Here is a 22,312-nt window from a genome sequence, read left to right on the forward strand (position 1 = left end):
GAATCCTGTACAGATCTTTCTTCAATCAAATATCAGTCTGTCAAAACGCGAGCGGTTGACTTTTTCTTGTGTGGTATTTGAAGATTCTTTTGTACGCCATAAAGGTAGTAATTTTTTGTCATTTTGAAGTGCCACCTTTGGATTTTCTAATAACGGACAATTATTTTATCTAAAGTATAATTATTTTATTTTTAAAATAACGGTTAGCAAAAAAACAGTCATTTTTGTAATGTGTAACACATCGGAGCAGAAAAAGTGGAATATACACCACAATACCTGCATGTATTCCACAATACTTGCATCCTTAAATCTTACAGAAACATTTTGACTTTTCGTCTGAAAATGACGAAAAAAGGTTCAAAAGAAAAACAGCGGGAGAATGCAAAGATGTCGCAAGCAGTTGAAGGTGTTGTAGAATAAAAAATGGGGCATGTGATTGCCTAACGTACTTTTAATGTCAGATTCATGAAAAATCTAAAATTAAAACAAAAATCGACGATAAACTCTGTTATATCAACAATATTAAGTAGAAACCTGTATTCCAAGATTTCGAAGATGAGTTAACCATGTATATCATTAGCATGGAGAAGAGTTACTTTGGACGGACCCGGCGAGATGTACATTCCTTGGCGTATTAAATAGCTAAGAAAAACAATGTCAAAATCCCTTTCTATCTGACCATTGACCAGCTGGAAGGTACTGGTTAAAGGATTTCCTTAAGAGAAACAAGATTATTAGTATACGAACTCAAACACAACTGAACTTCCTGAAAATGGTTAGAAAAAAATGACGTTTTCTAATCTTTCTGAATTTGACCACAGATACGACACAGTTTGTGCATTTACACATTACACTACACGATAGTCATTGGGTCAAACCTTGCACAAGATCTTGTACCATTTTCTGACCCATGTAATACTAGCTTTATTCTACGTATTAGTATATTTATACAACAAATAATTTCTTTAATAAATTACAACACAGATAGAGAACATTTTAGAGAAGGGAATATTGAAGTCTAAGCATTTACGAAGCTTATGACCTGTCATTGGCTGGGTTAAGTGGCCACTTTACACACTGTGTAAGATTTACAATTTTGCCTATGTTTAAACATCTATATTTCTTCAATGCTTCCATCTGTTGACTTTAGTGAAGTTAAAGAGCTGAAACCTTTATTGTTGTAAAGAGATTCATCCGATCGAATTATTTCACGTACTAGGCAACGCCTGAAAACAATTTTTCAATTTGTAAACTTCTTGGAGAAGAAAAGTTACTTAAAAAGTGAAAAATTTAATTTTTAAACTTCAATTTTAATTTTTAAACATCTTCTTGGACCAGTTGGTTTTATTACAATATTTTGAGTTTGTCCAAATGTTTGTAGACAAAATACTGGATTTCACCCCCTTGACAGTCATTATGACAATAAAATCAACAAATGGAAGAATTGAAGAAATATGGATGTTCAAACATAGGCAAAATGGTGAATGTTACAGTGTGTAAAAGACTGGATTTCACCTTTTGTCTAAAAAATTTGGAATAAATCAAAATATTATAAATGATTTCTTATTAACCATGGATTTCCATCGCTGATGGGGGGGTAGTCTGATGGCCGAATTACAAGAATCAGAGAACTGGACCGAAATCTTAAAAAATTCTTAGTTTCCGGATTTGAGATTAGTCTGTGGGCTTGCGCAATAAGTAATACGCAATAAATTTGCGTTATGCGCACAATATTAGACGTACACGCAAACAGATTGTAAAGGAAAAAAAACAATTCTTCCAGCATTAAATATATAGATTCTTACTAGATTCCACCATCAAATGTAATAGCTGCCCTTTTTTCGATTTTTTTATTTTAAAATCTCATACAGAGATTATTTATTTATTTAAATGTACAATACAGCACAACTGCCAATTACAATGTACATAAATTGTATTATTAGATAATTTAAAAAAAAGTTACATAAAGAAGCGCAATAGATTATCAAGGTCCAACGCATAGTTTATAACAAGTAGTAAAGACAAATAAATTACTCATACACATTATTATACATAGTTAGAGAAGAAGAGTCTTAAACTGGTAATCCCAGCATGGAAAAGACCCACCTCTCTCGGTAGGCTGTTCAACAGACCAATCATTTTCATGACGGGAAGTCTTAGATCTTAGATAACCGCGTTAGAAAATTGGAAATGAATTGCAGTAGTCCGGGATTCGAACCTCGGATCTCCGGCTACGGAGTCGACGACACTACCCACGGGTCCAGTACCTATCTCTACTGTATTATTGTAAATAATTTTGGACGGATCTTTTATCAATAAATCTTATTTTTTAAGTTGTATTTGTGAGCAAAATATTTGTACTGCGTAAAATTTCAATGAAAAATTGAATCAAAATTAGAACGTGTTCTACATTAAACGTAGCATTCATGCACAAGATTTCAACCAATTTTATTTGTTTTTTTCCACAGTATTTTCCGAGTCATAGTCTGATCCGCTTTCTGCCAGTTTTATTACAGCTTTTACTCAATCAAGATAACATTATATTTCATTTCAAATTTTGTAATAGTTTTGATAACCTCAACCACTTATATTTTTTACTATTATTAGTCTTGACCTTAACCCTGGAAAGATAACAAACATTAATAATAAAATGTCGCTATAGTTTACATGGTTTACTTGGAAGGTGTTGGGACTGGTCACCAGTCTGAAGATGCCGATTAGAGGGTGAATGTCCTAATTGATCAAATAAACAAGTGGAAAAAGAATAATTTACCTTCTTCCAAGTCGGTCCCTCAATGCTGAGGATCGTGATCACCATGAACACTTCTGATTAGTCTGTTCCACTCCAGTCTGTCCTCAGCCCGACGAACTGACTCATCAAATTTTAGCCCCGTAGCCACCTTTATTTGGTCAGTCCATCTATATGGGATTTTTTTTATTTAACTTTTTTTGTACATAATGTTATTTGTACTTTGGCGGGCTTATTGCCAAATGGCAATTTCTTCCAACCAACCAATAAAATAAAAGTTTTATTTTTATAATTCAAGTTACAGAACATATTCAATAGAAAAAAAAAAGATTAAAAAGTTAAAAATATATAAAAATATAAATAAACGTATTTGTTTATAAATTACCTTAAATCAAAACTATTACTCAATGGCAAAAAGGAAAAAAGAGGAAAAAGGAAAGGAGGAGAGATTAAGGAAGAGAAAGGAAATTAGGAAAGGATTCTACCCCGGCTTCTCCTACTTTCAACTCGGTCAGACATTATTGCCTTTGCTAGATTGTCTGGCTCACGTCTAGCAATATGTCCAAAGAAAGACAGTATCCTTCTCAAACACATCACTGATAGACGAGTTGTAATATGGAACTCTTCCAGTATCGATGCATTCGTCCTTCTGGCTGTCTAAGGCACACGCAGCAGCCATCTCCAACACCATATCTTGAATGCATCGATCCTCTTCCTCTCAAAGGCATGTATTGTCCACGTTACAGCCCCGCATAGGAAAACTGACAATACCAGGGCTTCCATCAACCGCTTTTTTGTGTTTATTGATATTCCTCGATCTCGCCAAATCTCCTCTAAACAGTTGATTGCTTCTTTGGCCATTTGAATCCTGCGACCAATCTCAGGTCTGCAACGAGCCGAGGTACACAAAGTCATCTATCAGTTCAAGGTCTTGCATCTGTCTTGTCCTTAGGAGACTGCCAGCTCTGTCTACAATCATTAGTTTTGTCTTACTTTTATTTATTTTCAGACCCAGAGCCTCACTCTCCAACTCTATCCGTCTGAAGGCTTCTGCTAGCTCGGTTTCGTCTTTGGCAATCAGTGTCGTGTCGTCTTAATTTATCTCAATATATAAAATACCTGTGGTCTTCAGACGCACGGAATACAAATATTACTATTTTTGAAAAATGTAAAACGTACCGATACAGAAAATTTTATTCTGATACTCTGTCTAAAAAAATAACGAAATTGGTTCAGTTTTGAGGTGCGAAAACGGGACAGCGAAACGTTGATTTTGTCTATTTTAACAAAAGGTCTGACATGTAGTTTTCCTTTTTGCGCAGTATCGGGAAGGCATCTGCAAGACAGTGACAGGAAAACAATGTTCGAATACCTATTTATCAAAATTCTCTGTCCTCACAATTTATGTAAACCGAAACACAAAAATAATAATGTATACATACCTATCTAATTTGGGCTAAATACAATAATTGATGTCGAACTTTCGATTGTGTTCATTTAATCTATTTACTAGTATGTACTCAAATCTAGCAATAGCAAAGCATTGCCGGTTTCAGCTCGTAACTTATATAATAAGAGGGTGTAGTAAGTACATTATGTGTGTTTTCTCCCTCTACTGTTAAATGTACACATTTTATGAATGAATGTTTGCTTTGTATTTTGCAATACCCATTCACAGCGCTAATTTTTTTGCCTCTTTCACAGTAGCTGCTCGATTATGGAATAATCTACCCACTAATGTCAGAGACGCTCCTTCTTTATTTACATTCAAATCACTTATGAAATGTCATTTCCTAAACATATGAGTTTTTCTGTCATTGGCTCGTATAAGTGACCACTTTACACACTGCGTAACATTCACCATTCTGCCTATATTTAAACATGCACATTTCCTTAATTCTTCCATCTGTTGACTTTTGTGAAATAAATAAGCCGAAACCTTTATTGATGTGGGTGGATTCGTCAGTTCAGCATGAAGATTCTGCTCTATTTTTCCGCTTTGTTTTTACCAATTTGTTTAATCAACGGTGTTTTAAGTATTTCCAAATGTTTGTAGACAGGCTGGATTTTACTCTCTATGGGTTAATAAGATCTGAAGTAATGACTAATGAAATTCACACATATCGAAAAATGTTTCAAGGCCCGTAACACAAAGGGAAGTTAAAATTTATCTTCAATTTTATCTACCAAGTAAAATGGGATTTTCTGTATGAACAAAAGATTATGTTTGCAATTTTTTTCTCTAAAAATGTTCTGATGTTACTGATGAATATACTTTCAATGTTCATACAAATATACACTTTTCGTACATAAATATAAATTTTACTTTATACTATCTCGATATGTACCGATGAAGAAAGCATTTGTAATCTATATTTCTTCCTCTACTAACCAAATTCAGTAAGGAAAAGCGCAAACAAATATTTACGTTTACAACTTTCAATGTCCCTTTCACTGTCGCTCTAACCCCCCCCCCCCCCCCTCCCCTCGCATCGTCTGCAAGGTAGCGACAAGGGGAATTAAAAATAATATAAATAAATCTATCACCCAGTTCAAACCCCTTTAGGTCGACAGTGATAGGAAACGTTAATATCTAGCCTCTGGAGCACCAGAACAGTTATTTTTATCTAAATTTGTTGCAACAGAGAGGGAACACATTTAGAAGGAGAAAGGGACATGGAAGTCCAGGCGTTTACAGATTGACCTGTCTTTAGCTAGTGTGACATTCACCATTCTGCAGGGGCGAACTGTGTATAGAAGCGATTATGTGCAGCTTACCATTATATTTGAATAACCATAATAAAACTTTACTGTAATTTTATTTATTAAAAAAACAAATAAAAAATTACTATTTATTTTTAATCATTTCCACCGTTTGTATCGTTATCCCAATATAAATATTAATCAACAATATTTTGAGTTTGTCCAAATTTTTGTAGACAAGAACTGGATTCAACTCCCTGGGGAGCTGTTTATATTAGGGGTAGATTGGGTGAGATTCATCTAATTCAATTATTTCACCTACATACTAGGCAACGCCTGAAAAATTTTTTTTTTTTTTTCAATTTCTATACTTCTTCATGGACCAGGTAATTTATCAACAATATTTTGAGTTTGTCCAAATTTTTGTAGACAAGGACTGGATTCCCCCCCGCATAAATAAAGGTTTCAGCTCTTTAACTTCACAAACATCAACAGATGAAAAAATTGAAGGAATATAGATATTCAAATATAGGCAGAATGGTGAATGTTACACAGTGTGTAAAGTGGCCACTTAAACCAGCCATTGACAGGTCATAAGCCCTGTAGATGCCTAGACTTCTATATTACCTTCTCTTAAATGTTCTTCATCTCTGTTGTAAAATGTTAATAAATATTATTATTAATAAAGCGCGCCCAGCGCCTGCGGTGAGCCAAGAAACTAGCCGATTATTCCAGCTTATTTTTTCACACAAATATTTTGAATGTCTTAACCCCAGTGCGGGTTTTTTCTCCTAGATTAAACTTGTAGATTACACAAATTATTTGAAGATTCTTGATTTGGAAAACAGTATTTCAAACATTTTTTCTTAAGGGCTAATTTTCTTTAAGAAGGTACTTTTGACATAAGACCGTTTACTTGTATGCGTCATATTGCAGGACATATGGCGCTCGACGCGGCCGTTTTTAGCACTAAAAATTTCTAGAACAATTCGGCCAGTTGACATTTCAATTGAATATTTAATATCGACGGAATTCGTAGTTCTATTTTTTTATTTATTTTTTAATGAGTTATGTATTAAGTAATGCATAATATATCTATATAATAATATATCACGACGTAACGTCGTTTGAGTTGATTTCATGGATGAGAGTTGTTGTATCACACAGAACCACAGAAAAATATCAATGTATAGTTTATATTACTTGTGTTATATTATGTACCTTCTATGTAGGTATAAATATATATTTTTTTAAAGCTTACCTGTAAATAAAACCACCATTCGCCGCTTCCATTCTGCCCATGTTTAAACTTCCATATTTGCTTATACTTCCATATTCCCTTCTTAAAATTGTTTTCTCTCTCTGTTGCAATTTTGGATCGATGTATTTCACCAACGAGACATGTTGCAACTCACTTCGTTTGAATCGTTAGTAGTACCCGACACAGACAGAGGTTTTCCCTAAATTGATCCATACTTTACATTATTTATGATTTTCGTTTGCTTTCGTGCCCTTCGTATCAGCGAGACGGAACTAATTGCAACATAATGCTTTGCTAAGTGCTAAGTATGTTTGCCTACTATACAGATGTGGCGTAAGCCTGATCACTTTCCTACACGTGGCCTTCTGTGATATGGTCGATTAATTATTACAGTAGCCGAGTATTTTATACAATTGTGTACTCTCCTTTTCACCTACCTACTTAATTATGATGTCCATAAGTCTAGAAACTCCACATTAATGAATTGTATACAAAATATGTTTTCTTGCGCGCGGTAAAAAATAGAGCATTCATTTTTTTTAAATGTGTGATTATCATATTATATTACATACACAAAATTATAATGTATACAAAGTTGCCTTGACTATCTAACTAGGGTTATTTACCTCGTTCTAAGACAGTAAAAAAATATATAAACAGTAATCAATATATAGAAACAGTTCTAAAGATAATGGACAAAGTGAAAAGCAAAGCAATAAATGGAGTAAAAACGTGATGATGAATTTAGTACAAACATAGTAAGAATGTAGTAAAAACATACTAAAAAAATAAGCAAAAACATAGTAAAAACGTAGTAAAAAACAAACTAATAAATGTACTGAAAACATAGTAAAATATGAAGGGAATACATAGTAAAAATCATATAAAATAAATATATAAAAAAATATTTTATAACCCAATAAAATGCGAAGTTAAAACAGAATACATAGTAAGAAACATGTTTAAAGTCATAGTAAAAAAATAAATGTATGTGTATAGCAAAAAGTACATTTTAAAAAAACATAGCAAAATAAGTACCGAGTAGAAAGAGAAAAAAATGTAGTAAAAAATAAAGTAAAAGATGTAATAAAAAAATGTATATGTAGATAGTAAACAAAACACACTTTTTTATATAAAAAAACATAGTAATTATGCGGCAAAGTTTCTTGAAAATTTACGATTTAAAAAAAAAAACGAACTACTTTGAGCAACAGCACTGGTTCATATGAATCAACTAACAATAAGAGAGTTATGGTAGATATCCGGTTTGCTTGCCGTCAATGGGCCAATGACAACTGATCGAAAATAAGTGGCAGATAAATCTCTGACGTAACACGCGGAATTATTTCAGAAACACAAGACTTTAAAAAGTCACAGCGCTGATAATACGATGTATAAAAATTTTATATCAAAATTTTTGGCTTAGTTTAATAGTCCATTAACAAATAATAAAAATAAATAAAAACCACAGAACTTCCTCATTATACGGTAAAGTTTCTTGAAAATGTACGCAAAAAATATTAACAAAATATTTTAATAAAAGTTAATTACTTTGAACGACGTCACTGGTTCATGTAAATAGATCCATGATAGAGAGTTGTGGAAGACTACCGGCTTACTTGCCGTCAGCGGACCAATCGGCAGAACTGACCGAGAAGAGGCGGAAGAGAACTCGAGACATCACACGCAGATTAATTTAAGAAATACATACCTAACGAAAAAATCATAGCGCTGATAATACGCTACATAAAAAATTACAACTTTTTTTTGCTTAGCTTAATAGTGTATTAACAAATATATATATATTTTTTTTAAACTCCCTCATTACTTTTTATGATATTTTGATTACATTTAGCATAATATTGGTGTTTTTTGTAAATATTTCTTGATAAAACACAATAGTTAATAATTTTGATAAAAATATAAATTAAATTCCTCGGTTAGGAGGAAACGCGGTCTCATTTTTCTTCGCACAAACGTGTTCTCGTATTTTCTCCCTGGATTATGGCTTTAGAGCAATGATTTTACACAGTTTAGATATTTACCATTGGCGTGTCTCCATCATTTTGTTTTTTTGATAAATCGTTTCCAATGGGAGCTATTACCATTTAAAAACAAATAAAGATTTTTTCTAAATGGGCTTGATGCTGAGCTAATAGACATTGATGAAACGAATCGTAAAATTACAGACTAGATTTGTGAAACTTTTACATAAATCAAAAAATATTGTGACAAGCAATTTACAGGGTGGTTATTTATTTAACTTTTTGTACATAATGTTATTTGTACATTGGCGGGCTTATTGCCAAATGGCAATTTCTTCCAACCAACCAAGAAAATAAAAGTTTTGTTTTTATAATTCAAGTTACAGAACATATTCCATAGAAAAAAAAAGATTAAAAAGCTAAAGATATATAAAAATAGAAATAAACGTATTTGTTTATAAATTACCTTAAATCAAAACTATTACTCAGTGGGAAAAAGGAAAAAAGAGGAAAAAGGAAAGGAGGAGAGATTAAGGAAGAGAAAGAAGATGTCTCTTCAGACGTGATTTGAACAGAGATAATATAGTAGTATCTTTGATGGTGGATGGGAGATGATTCCACAGTCGAACCGCATGGACACTATATGAGTCAGAGAAGAAAGAGGAATTGTGGATGGGTATTAAGAGAGTGCCTTGAGAATTAGAACGAAGAGGTAAACCATGAACTGATAAGCGTTGAAATTTTTCACGCAGGTATATAGGAACGTTAGGACTATGAAGTACATTGAACAGAAGTGAGAGGGAGTGATAGTCTCTCCGCTGTCTAATTTTGAGCCATTTCAGTTGCCTACGATAATCAGAAATGTGGTCATATTTCTTAAGACCAAAAATGTACCTTATGCATGTATTCTGAAGTCGTTCAAGTTTATCGAGTTGCTCACAGCTTAAAGGTTATCATATTATATAGATTATACGATCTTATTAAGAAGAAAGGCGGTCTGACTTTTCCTCATACAAACATATTCCCGTATTTTCTCCCTAGATTATGCCACAAGAGCTGTGATTTTTCACTCACTATAGACATTTACCACTGGGACTTTATATATTTATTATATTATAAATATATTTTTTTAACTTAATAACACTCGAGTATAAAATAAACCATTAAGTATCTTAGCATTACATTGATTATGTGTTTACCTAAAAACCATTTTTTTATCATACGGATGTGGATGACGTTTGACCTCATTAGATGATATCGTATTATTTTTACAGATTTTAGACAATACATCTCTCTCTCTCTCTCTTCAATCCGTGCCTCATGTCTGAGGATGATGATTACGCCTGACTCCAGGCAAGGCTCATCTGCGGACAGTCTCCCTCCATCTGGAACGGTCTTGTGCTCTTCTGTAGGCATGCGTCAGTGATAATTCTGACAATTCAGTGACCAAGCCGCTCCATCTTGTCGGTTGACGTCCGCGCGACCTTGTCCCTTCGACACATCCCAGGAGGATAGTAGTCTTCAAACTATCAGAGTTCCCCTGGAAATATGTCCACAAAACGTCAAGATTATTTTCTCGCACACGGATGTAAGTCTTTCTCTCGTGTCTAGTTCCTGGAGTATAGATATATCCGTACGTCTGGCTGTCCACGGAATCCGCAGCATTCGCCGCCATCACCACATTTTGAAAGCTTCGGTTTTTTTCTTTTCAGATTCTCTCAGTGTCCAACAATCCACACCGTACATGAACACTGAGAAAACCAAGGCCTTCACCAGTCTCTTTTTGGTGTTAATGGTTATACTGCGATTCTTCAAAATCTTCGCCAGCCGACTCATAGCACTTTCGGCAATACCAACACGTCGCCGTATTTCACCTTCACACCCACCACCATCGCTGATGAGAGAACCGAGATAAATGAAATCGTTGACTCTTTCTAATTTATGCAACAACGATAATGGTGCTATTTTATCAGCTGGATCAATGATCATTTCCTTAGTTTTTCTCATATTCATTGAGAGTCCCAGGTCTGAACCAGCAACATCTATTCAGACAATGCATACACGTGTTTAAAATGTTGCATTGAGTATATTTTTAAATGATTTTCTCATGATTGAGGTCCCGGGTTTCCTGGGAAGGCTGACATGAAATATTGATCAATGGGTGGGTCCACACTGCAATATTTCACGTTCCTGGGCCCGTATTCTAATGGGAAGATAAAATTTATCTTTAATTTTATTTACAAATCAAAATTAAGTTTTCTGCGTGGAAAAACTTTTTTTTATCTAAACATGTTCAACTACAGGATACCCACGAAGATACTTTGAATTTTCATGCAAATAAACACACTTTCGTACATAAATATCGATATTAGTCTATTCCGTCTCAGTATATACCGCTGAAGATAGCCGTTTATACTCGCGGCCCTGAAGCGTAATCTTACCTCCATGTAACAGATGATCGATATACACTGCAGCCCTGTGGACCATCAGTTTCGGACATACCCCTGTATGATGATGGTGGTATTTTTTGAAGTACAAATGCTGATCAATTTTTCACCAGTCCGTTATTTGTTGAATGGAGTGGAGTATATTGCGTTTAGTAGTAAGTCGGCCAAAGTCTACATATTTTACGTACTTTGAGCTAAAATAAGTCTGTCTGTTTTTATTGTTAGTGGTAGTGGTAGTAAAACCTTCTGAGAATTGTACCCCGTGCTTGTCTGTAAAGATTTTAATATACTCAAAATATTGCTAAAGTTTTATGCCTAATTAATATGGAAAAGGAAAGCGTTAGAGAAATCGACATTTGCTATTTTTTTAAACCTTTAAGTATGTTGTCTAATTATCAATGTCAACAAAACTACGTCTTACGAATACATGGCTATTGCCATCAAATTGTCAAGTGACAAAACTGATCATCAAGCACTACCACTAATATGTACATATACCTACATCATTGTCGTCTGACACCAATAAGTGACTATCTAATTATTTTTTTCAAATGTTTTTGTTGTAAATATTTTCGTTTTTGAAAACTCATTCCTTGTATTTTTTGCAACAGGCCAAGAGGTCCAATCAGTGTGATAAATTACATTATTTACTGAATTGGCGTTTATTTTGTAGAACTCCATATTATAAATCTAATATTTAAATCAAACACTGATTTGAGTCTAATTTAATTTATTTTATTTTTTAAAAACAACTGTCAGCAAACATTCATTGAAAATTCAAACGAGTATCATTTTATTTTTATTTTTTTTATTCACCTTTTTTTTTTTTTGAAAACCAACAAACATTTATAAAATTATAAGATACATAATATTATTAATACATTCCGTAAGGTCCAATTAGAGGCTTCCTCGTAATTAGTAAATAAAACATAAAATAATATAACTTACGGTACACAACTTGTAATATTAATATGTAAATGTAATTTATATATGTGTGCATAGATACATGGTTGTAGTTCTAGATTATCTCATCCCGGTGAGGCTAATGAATGATTGTCACCAATGTGTGCTGCTGAAACGTGTGCACTTATCGTACATAGTTTTACCACACATTCGCCTGAGAGATCGCATTTTGACAAAATTCAAGCTTTATTTTTTACACATTACACATTTTTAGGGTTGGCACTAGAACTCCACTGTGAACTGATAGTTTTGCCTCCTGCGACAAACATATGTTAGCCAAGGTCGGCTCGGAATATCTAAGGGAACTATGCATTCCAGATGAACTAGCTGACAGGCGTCTCGCGCTTAGATCAGCTACGTCTACGGCGAGAGGAAAAGTTATTATACCTCTACGCAAACAGCGCACTAAATTTGGTGAACGCGCATTTGCGGTCGCAGGCCCTATGGCATGGAATGCTCTCCCAGCAGAGGTGCGAGGCTGTGAAAGTGAAGTGATGTTTCGGAAAAAACTTAGAACCCACTTGTTCTCTAAATCATTTGAATAAATCCGTAGCACGTGACAACAAAATAAATTATTTTAATTAAATTACATATTTAAAAGCTTCAATTAAATTAACTTAACAATATAATCACCATGTAAAGCGCCCTTGAGGTATTTTATTACGAAAATGGCGCTATATAAGTTATCCATAATTAAGGTAGATTTCAGTGCACTGTTCACCCTGTTCGCGGCACTTACCCTCCTTTCAATATCTTTCTCAGTCTTTCCATCTCTAATAAACATACTTCCCAGATCCACAAATTCTTCTACCTGGTTCAGAATATCTCCGTTCACACTGATCTCACATTTAGTTATATTTTCACCCCTTTCGAAAACCATATTTTTTGATTTATCAACACTCATCGCATAAAATATTCTTAAACGAGATAAGGACAATTTAGATTAATAGACCAGGGGTGCCAATTATGAATCTTTTCTACCCGTTAGAGAGTGGTTTTTTTGGGGATATTTATTTTTCCATGCGGCTAATTTTTGCTTCATATATGGCCACACTGATGATTAAACATCAAGTGTATAAAACTGTTTCAAAAACGGAAATATAACTAATACGGTTTGGTCAATTCAACCTAATTTAGTGTTTTAAGTAATGCTTAAGGTCGCAATAATGTTCGAAATGAAAATCATCGGGTTTGATTTTGCATGTTCATATTTTTTGACGTAGAAAAAACAAATATCCCCAAATTAACCACTCTCTAGGGGATAGAGAAGATTCATAATTGCACCGCAGGGACTGAAATTATACAATAAACTACCAGACAAAACACAAAAGACTCGGACAACCTTTTCAAATGATGTTTATTTATTTATTTATTTATTTATTAATGAAATCATACAGTCTTTATATAAAACAAGTTTCAAAAGAACAATTTTAAAAATTAAGACCAATAACAGATTTCACACTAATGAATGCAGGAGGAGAGGGGAAAAATAATTTAATTCTAAAAAAGTAAAAATAAAAATATTACATAAAAAGTTCATAAAAAGGAGAAGACATTGTAAAGCTACTCTACTTTCCTCCCTCTCTCTCTGCTTCCATGAACATTTCAATTTAATTGTAAAAAAAACACAACTAACAATAAATTATTCGATGCAGGTAGTAGATGTAGGTAAGTATAAATTAAGAGTTGAAATCAAATGATTAAAATTAAAAGTAAAAGTTAAAATTAAAATGAAAAGTTTAAATTAAAATTAAGTTAAAAGTTTAAATTAAAAGTCAAAATTAAGAATTAAAATTAAAATTAAAAATATTCTCATAAACAACAGAGCATGAATTAAAAAATAATGAAATATTGTGTTAAATAAATATAATTATCCGTAAGGGTTTATAAATTAATTACAAATATTGAAAAAAAGTGTCACTCGTCTCTTATTTCTATAATAAATTACAATTAACTTCCAGCAAGAATTTTCATTGATGATTTGGAGTTAGCGCGTTTCCGTTGTGAACTAAGATACCGTCTAATATGATTATACCTAAGTTATCTTCCGTAAAAATGATGTCAGTCAATCCTGCCGTACAAAATTGTACAATGAGTGCTGAGTTCAGTTGTTCAGTACCTATCGTCCCTCTTTACAAGGCGGTTGGACGCAAAGCGTAAAACGTCACACGCACTCGCACGTAAATTATAAACAAACCGAATGAAAAGTAAACAATATTACGGTACTTGGTTTTGAAACGAGGCACTTGAAAATCCGCATTAAAGTTCATCGAATGTAAATAATAAATAGTTGGTTGAAAAATTAGTATACTTTTGTCGTGTGTTGAGTACAGATTTTAATAAAAATTAGACACGTATTATTTTTCAGTTGTAAAGGAATCAAAATATAAAAGTAAGTGAATTTGTCTAACCTTTTTTATTGAATTTACTGATAAATTTACAGTACAAAGTACCTGCTTATACATAGGTGTAATAACATTTTTCAAATTAAAATAACTGATAACTGTCGTAATAATAATTATTATTATGTAATAATTTATCTGAACTATGATAAATATAAACAAAATACACAATAATATATGTAACTGAGAGTATAAAACACGGGATGCCACTTTTGCCGTTTTGATGTTTAAAATGCAGAAATTATCATATTATTTACCAAAATCCACTTTTGTAATAAAAATGTTTTTTTTAAGTTGAAGTTTAAATCTGAAGTCCACTTTGTTTTAATGCATAAAACATTAGTCTCAAATTTGCTATTTCAATGTAATACGTATGTACTTTTATTATAAAAATAATCATTATTTTACATTAATAAATTGAAATTATATCATGATTAACAAATTACAACAAGGATGGAGAAGATTTTAGAGAAGAGACCATGGAAGTCTAGGCATTCACAGGGCTTATGCTGGTTTAAGTAGCCACTTTACACACTGTGTAACATTCACCATTTTGCCTATGTTTGAACATTCATATTTCTTCGATTCTTCAATCTGTTGATTTTAGTAAAGTTGAAGAGCTGAAACCTTATTGTTGTGCAGAGATTCATTTGATCGAATTATTTCACATATTAGGCAACGCCTGAAAACAACTTTCAAAATTTTAAACTTCTTGGACCAGTTGATTTTATTAAAATATTTTGAGATTGTCCAAATGTTTGTAGACTAAAGACTGGATTTCACCCCCTTGGGAGTCATAAAGATTAACAAATAACAACAGAGATGGATAACATTTTATTTTACAAGAGAATATGGAAGTCTAGGCATTTACAGGGTTTATGGCCTGCCGTTGGCGGGATTAAGTGGGCACTTTACACACTGTGTAACATTCACAATTTTGCCTATGTTTAATGTAAGTATGTAAAGTGGCCACTTAAACCAGCCAACGACAAGTCATAAGCCCTGTATATGCCTAGACTTCCATATTCTCTTGTAAAATAAAATGTTATCTATCTCTGTTGTTATTTGTTAATCTTAATGACTCCCTACGGGGTGAAATCCAGTATTTTGCCTACAAACATTTAACAACAAAAAAGATCCATATATAAAAAAAAATCCTAAGCAATTTCATTGAAATTGCTTTATAGTGTTTGTGAATTATCTCTATTTCTTTGCGAAAATAGCTATCAAGATAACGCTGCATCACTTTGATGCAGTGAAAACTATGGTACGCATAAAAGTACGAACATTGGTATTAAAATTCTCTAAATATTTATACCCCTAAATCACGGATCTAAAAATATACCTAAGCAATGTTAATCACGCGCTTTTTTTATTGGAGAGTAATAAAATATTTTTTTTATGTTCACAAAATTGCACACGTTTTTTTTTTACATAAGAGAAAATATTATAATTATTTAAATGTGAAAAAAATACCCCCATAGGCATATAACCTGTAAATGGATGTACCTTACCTACTTAAAATGGAATATTTAGATACGTTCAAATATAATAATAACAAATAATAATGATATAAATAGTTAAAATAAAAATATTTTCTTTCCTTGTTTGGCCAAAAAAAAATTGACCTGCCTAGATAGCGTAGATTTACGTTAATATTAGGACATAATACCCCCATTGAAACGTGCACCCTCTAATTTAATATGAAATAAATATATTTTAGGCTAGAAATAATATATTTATACAAAAATGTACATCTTATTATTTATGGTATAATAATTATATACACGTCTGACACGGAGGGTGCCTTATGAACCTGTAGAGAGGCAATCTCAACAAAAAAATAAACATGTTAATTTGTAAAAATATGCATTTAATTATATTAAATATCATTATAAGTAAATAGCATTTAATACAATAAATACAAATCAACTTTGTTTTTATCCACTTGTTTTCTTGTTTCTACCGTCTGGTTTCTAAGCTACACAAGGAAAAATTGGAAAAAACTTTAATATTAGAATAAAAGAACACTTAAAGTGCTTAAGTAATATATTATTTTCTGAATTCGTAAACCATCTGATTTTAATAAAGACACTGGATTAAAAGTTCTTCGTGTTGAAAATAAAATACTAAAATTAGACAACCAGTTTATAATAAGAAAACAAACAAAAATAGAAAATAATACCAAATAATGATTTAGATCAAATTTTCAATAAAACTTCTTGTTTTAGTTTAACTTTTATTTCATTTGACCAACGAGCGCTTTCGCCTAAGAAGGCATCTTCAGGATTGGTGGTAATTAAATAAAAGTGAAACTAAACCAATAAGTTTTATTGATAATTTCATCTAAGTTATTAACTATGGAGTTTTATCAAGAAATATCTACAAAAAAACATAAATATAAAGAAACAAATAAGCAATATTTCCTTTAGTCCACTCCTATGTTGTTTTAAAGATCTCACTCCCCATCTTCAAAAGAACAACGTTCCAAAACAACTTAACTTATTAGCTCAATATGTATCGATGTAATATTTAGTAATAAATAGGATAGAATTCATTAGTTAATTATACCTTGATAAAGAAGCCAGTGTAGCTTTGAAACCGGTCGGTGGAAAAAATAAAAAATTAGTCGTTAAAAACAAAGTTTTTTTAAATATTTTTTTATTTAAATTGAAAACATATTATACATAATTTTACGTAATATTCCTTAAGAGTTTTTGGAAAAAACTAATTTAGGGACATGCAGATAATAATATTTATTTACAGACGTTTTTATATTTTAAACTATAACATTATTTACAAAAGCAGAATAGAAATTATGATACACTAAAAATTAAAAGGGTGTGAAAAAGTTTTAAAAAATTACATAATATACGTAATACGTGGTATGGAAATTAATACAAAATGATATACGGGGTGTCTATTAAACCCTGTCACATCCGAAACCACGATGATCAGTATGAGCAAGAAGACATATTGGCACATCAAATATTTTTTTAGAACGAATATATTTTTTTTTAATATAAAAAAATATCAAAAAAAACAAATGGTTGCTTACTTCTGCAGGGGAGAAACGAGGGGGGGGGGAGTCTGACACTGCGCCGCGCTCCCCTCACTTTTCTTCTACAGAATTAAGCAACGATTTGTTTATTTAAATATTTTTATTTTTTTAATTTCTTAGTTCTAAATATTTTTTTAAATGTGCTAATATGTCTTCTTGCCCATACTGGTCATTGTGGTTTCGGATATGACAGGGTTTAAAGAACACCCTGTATACATAATACAATCTATAAAAGAAAAAATAAGAATAAAAAAAATAAAAAGTTTAAAAATTACATGTATTTATATACAAGCTGAACGAGTAGGAGTAGGTAGTGCAAATGTAAAAAAATTACAAGGTTTTTTTTATATTTTTATTATGAATCACCACAAAGTTACAACTAGTGCTTCAAACATAAATTGCCATTTACTTGTTTATTTTTCCAACGAAACTCAATGTCCATAAATAATTACGATAACAATTTTGATGTAGAATTTTTTTAAGTCTGAAATTTCTTTTGAATTAGTTACTTTTATATAAGAACGTTTTTTACACAGTTTCGAAATAACGCGGTCCAAAAATTGAATTAAAAAAGTTTTTAAGTATTCAGTAATAGTAATATAACATTGTACTATTCGTTATTGGAATGCCCTACATCGCTCTTTTACTCAACGTATGAGTGATCTTTGTTGCGATTTTTTAAGTATTTTGATGTCATGTTATATTAAGGAAAGAAAAGTACAATAAATAGTAAACAATTATTTTTTTTGAAATCCTGGATTGACTTAAAAAAGCATTTTTTTCCACGGTACTGTGTGGAACGTATTATCTGCGTAAAAAGAGGTTCTAGTGTCAACAGGTATAGGATTCGAATGAAAAAAAAAACGTATTTGCCTCTTTTAAAGACCAGTTTTTTTCGTTACATATGTACAAATAAGTACATATTTACATCACCTGACCAGACGAATATGCTTGTGTTTCTTAATTTGTTTACCTCCTAGAACTTATTATGAATACATTTACTCGTAAATATTCATTAGATTTTTATGCAAATTGGGCACTAAAATATTTCCAAGTGCAATAATTCAAAGTGCATCATGATTTTTTTCACAAAACGTAATCTTTTTTATAGTCCACTATGTGTGGGTCATTTGACTCGTTTTTTACGTAAATGAGCCCCGAATTTTTCTACTGATATATATTTATTTTTTATTAGTAATAAATTTTATAAAAAGTACATGTTTTTGTAAAATTCTAAACATTTCTACTTTTACACATCTAGTAAATGTTATCACTGTAACTCTCCAAAAAAGAGACTAATTCTTGTGCTTAGAGAGTGACTTACACTGTTTTAGTTGTTTATTTATAAAATTTAAATAATTCTAAATACGAGTACATGAGAAAGAAAAATAAAAACATAGGAAATATAAAGAAAAAACATAAAACAATAATACATTCATACTAATTAAAATTTAATGTTGTTTTTACACGTGTTCAAAAAATTTCTTTAGATTAACCTTTAATTTATTTATTGATATATTATTTTTAATAGTTTTTAGTTCATTGGGAAGATTTTTATAATTTTTTACACCTTTGAAGACAAAGCTATTTTGACCATGACTTGTATGGAATTTAGGAATTTTAATATTATGTTGGTATCTGAGTGACTTATTCATCTCAAATTCTTTTATTTTTTCTTCTTTATAAATTTGTATAATAGAATTTATTTTATAAAGAGTGTCTACTGTATGAACCTTAAATATTTTATAAAGACTTTCCGTATTAAATGTTGAGGGTTTCTTTAAAATTACTTTAATAATTAATCTTTGTACTATTTTCAGAGGTTTTAATATATTGGCATATGCACCACCCCATCCTACAATACCATATTGTAACAAAGATTGTACTATTGATTAATTAGCTATTTTTAAATGATCGATTTTTAAAATATTCCTTAATCTAAAAAATATGTGTATACATTTTCAAATTCGTTTATTCGATATTCTTTTAAGTATCAGGTAGAATCAATATCGCATTTTCGATAAAATTAAATAATCAATATTTACTTTGTAACCTGGGGAGCGATTACAAACGCAGTCTTCATCGGCACGTATCCGTGATGGTACTAGCGACATGCCGATATGTTTTTTAAAATGATTATATTTATTACAGTATTTTGGGTTTGTCCAAATGTTTGTAGACAAAATACTGGATTTAAACCCCTTGGGAGTCATTCAGATTAAAAAAGTACAACGGGGATGAACAACATTTTAGAGAAGATAATATGGAAGTCTATACATTTACAGGGCTTATGAACTGTAATTTTTTTTTATTTATTTCACATAAACTTTATATTTTTTCTTTTCTATATGAACACGTCATTGAGTACATAATAAATAAATATAATATAATAAATAAATAACACTGTATGGATATAAATAAAAATATAAATAGCAGATATGCAACAAAAATCCGAGTTCAAATAGACTACTGTTTTGGTGGGGTGACCATCTCAAGGCAGTTCTCGGGGCCCAAATCCCGAAGCCATTTTTTAACAAATAATTTAAATTTCTGTTTATTTGTATTTATCTCATAACATTGGCTGGTTTAAGTGGCCACTTTACACACTGTGGAAAATTACCATTTTGCCTATGTTTGAACATCCTTATTTCTTCAATTCTTCCATCGGTTGATTTTAGTGAAGTTATAGAGCTGAAACCTTTATTGTTGTGAAGAGATTCATCTGATTAAATTGTTTCAAATACTAGGCAAAGCCTGAAAACAATTTTCCATTTTTTAAACGTCTTCTTGGACCAGTTGGTTATATTAGAATATTTTGATTTTTTCAAAATGTTTGTAGACTACTTCCCTAAAATGTCCCCATCCCTGTTGTAATTTGTTGATTATATTTAGTTTTTCTAGAGGAATCTGCCATACGTATATGTAAAAATAATAGTGACATTGATATAATAATTTTAACATTATGGGTGTATTATCACTTTACTAAAATAGTATTATTTTAATAAAATATGTGAACACTTTTTTTAAAAAATACTATGTCGAAGCTTTTTTTTTGTTTTTCATAACTTGGTTCGATTCCATCATATTATTACCAAAATTTACGTAGGTATACATAATGCTTACGCGCCTACATTAGTTTTACTGGTCGATTAATTAGAGCTGGCGCGTTCGCAAAACTTACACAAACGCATTTAAAATCTACAGGCTGTTGATTTTTAAAAGGTTATATAAAGTTTAAAACACATTTGCTATATTTTTTTAATCCGCGCTCGATTAGAGGGTTTTTTAAATGAAAAAATATACAATGGGTTAAGTAAATGCAATGCATAAAATTATTTTTACACAAGTACATTTTTTATTTATAATAATATTTTGTGTTCATCATTTTCGACGAACTAAAAAGTAAAAGGGCTAGTTTTCTGCCGCCATTTTCGGCAGAATTTTATTTTGGGAGCGACACGTTATTAAATAAATATATGACATTTTCTTAACTGATTGTTTCCGTTTTGCTCTAATCCAAAAGGGGTTTTAAAAAACAAAGCAAATTTGACTAAAATTTAGTATAAGGGTTTTTCAAATCAATATTCTGTACATTAATAATGTGTTCGTGTAATTGTTGCGAACGCACCAGCTCTAGATAATCGACCTATACATGAATAGATTTAATGAAAAAAATATTTATAAACCAGTGTTTTTAATCCATAGTTAAACATTGAATATATATTTTTATTTTTTTACTACAAAGAATCGCAGCAAAATTCAGACGAACGCAGAACCATCCCGTGTATATTTTATTACCATATCATTAGCAACTAACAATGCAATCGTAGTCTATGTCACGCTCATAAGCGCGTCTGAGCGCGAGAGAGACAGATATTATTTTCATAATGCGTATACCGTCCGATGTCATTCATGCCATACGATTATTATGCGTTTGTGTAAGTTTTGCGAACGCACCAGCTTTAAAAAATCCACCAGTAGGTATCAAATATTTTTTATGACTACCCGATCGGCGGAATATTCTGTTCAAATATAAATGTTTTGTATTTTCCTCGAACGTACCAACACAATCCAAATAGAGGTCGGCAAAATACCTTCATGGTACCACAAAAAAGACATCAGTATAGTAGTTAGCCCATCCTACAATTGACTACGAAAGCAATGCATGTGCAAAATGCACCATAGTTGCCCCCCAATTACTCTTCGTGCACCAGTAAAGTGAACAATGATCAATTAATTAGAAGAGAAAACATCACATTTTTTACTTGACCTGGGAGTTTCTAAGTTTTATGCAAAATTGAAGGTGGTAGAGTGAAGTCATACAGATGGACTTATTATACTAGTTCTGTAGTTTGTAGTCATTGCTAGAATACCTTTGATCTGAATTTTCTACATTAAATTTTAAACGATGTTAGTCTGAATCAGGTGCGGGCAACTTTTTCTAGTTTGGAACAGGGCCCCGATTATAATGAAAAGTTAACAGTTACCTTAAATTGTCTATAAAGTAAAATCGAATTTTCTCTATAGAAAATTGGGAATTAATATTTAAAAACTAAATTATGTTATATGCAACTACTATGGGGAACAGCATATTAAAATGACATAAACAGACTACAAAGACAACAAAATAAAATATTAAATTTAGTATATGACCTTCCCTATCTAACAGCAACTAGAGGACTTTTTAAACAAACTAAGCAAATAAATATAACTGAACTCTTTCAACTAGAACCATTAACAT

The 22,312-nt window shown here is 31.5% G+C and overlaps 1 protein-coding gene across 3 annotated transcripts in view; it reads left to right on the plus strand.

Annotated features, from left to right (window-relative positions):
* The window catches only part of LOC148276663 (fatty-acid amide hydrolase 2-like), a 59,952-nt gene that overhangs the window by 4,369 nt on the left and 33,271 nt on the right, over positions 1–22,312 (plus strand). The window contains exon 1 of one of the 3 annotated variants that reach the window (XM_088233968.1): positions 10,159–10,286. The exons of 1 other annotated variant lie outside the window; for it this stretch is intronic. The gene's annotated coding sequence lies outside the window, so the exon portion shown is untranslated. Of the gene's footprint in view, positions 1–10,158; positions 10,287–14,205; positions 14,501–22,312 lie in introns of those variants that run through there. One more of the 3 variants, XM_088233965.1, reaches the window with a different exon arrangement.

Source organism: Micrasema longulum, unplaced genomic scaffold, assembly GCF_059751315.1.
Source record: "Micrasema longulum isolate JH-2025_06_02 unplaced genomic scaffold, ASM5975131v1 h1tg001167l, whole genome shotgun sequence".
NCBI classification, from domain to species: domain Eukaryota; kingdom Metazoa; phylum Arthropoda; class Insecta; order Trichoptera; family Brachycentridae; genus Micrasema; species Micrasema longulum.